The following is a 1,107-nucleotide window of genomic DNA, read 5'->3' on the forward strand; positions in this document are numbered from 1 at the left end:
GTTTACATAAAGCATGCAGTTATCACTGCATTAATTAATTAATATTGTAGCGTTTACATAAAGCATGCAGTTATCACTGCATTAATTAATTAATATTGTAGCGTTTACATAAAGCATGCAGTTATCACTGCATTAATTAATTAATATTGTAGCGTTTACATAAAGCATGCAGTTATCACTGCATTAATTAATTAATTAATATTGTAGCGTTTACATAAAGCATCCAGTTATCACTGCATTAAAAACAGGAATGTTGTCAAGTTGTTCTTTAGTTTTGTTATAAATAAATAGTTCATCTTTTAGCACATTAGCATCAGATTATCAGTAGCAGGACTAAATTGTACAAATGAGTATAAAGTGAAGCTGTACTGTAGTTAATGAAAGCATTGACAGATTGAGTCGTTAGTTAATTTGGATGATCGAGGACTAATTTATAAACATGGATGTGCACAGTGTGAGGAAAATAAGGAGGAAATGAGGAACAGAAAATGGACACGTCATGTTAGATTATAACTTTTATCTTGTATTATTACTTTATTCTAATAATATTATGACTTTATTCTCATATTATGACTTTATTGTCATAATAATTTTTTTTGTGTGGCCGTAATACTCCGTCGTAGATATTGGAGCTAAACCCAAATCATTAATGTTTTTTAAATGTATTTATGTGTAACATTTTAACTGTGAAGTTATTCTTCCAGTAAAAAGACGTGTAAAAACCAGAGCTGCACCGATGGACGGTTCACGATTCAGTTCCACACTTTAGTCTCACGGTTCGATATTTTTCTGTACAAAAAACAGAAATATCCATGCCCCTTTCAACTTGTAATTTATTTAAATTAATTATGAACATTTGTTTAACCTGAAAAGTCCAGTTTTTAAATTAAATGTTGCTGAAACAGCAAGTTTCTCAGTGGATCTGAGCTCAAAAATACAGCCTAAGTGGAGTAGTCGAACACAGATCCTCTGATCCTTCAACACAGAGCATCTTCAGCATGTTTTATTCAGTACTACTGTGTACTGAACCGTACAGTACACACTACTGTGTACTGAACCGTACAGTACACACTACTGTGTACTGAACCGTACAGTACACACTACTGT

Source organism: Austrofundulus limnaeus, unplaced genomic scaffold, assembly GCF_001266775.1.
Source record: "Austrofundulus limnaeus strain Quisiro unplaced genomic scaffold, Austrofundulus_limnaeus-1.0 Scaffold949, whole genome shotgun sequence".
Lineage (NCBI taxonomy): Eukaryota > Metazoa > Chordata > Actinopteri > Cyprinodontiformes > Rivulidae > Austrofundulus > Austrofundulus limnaeus.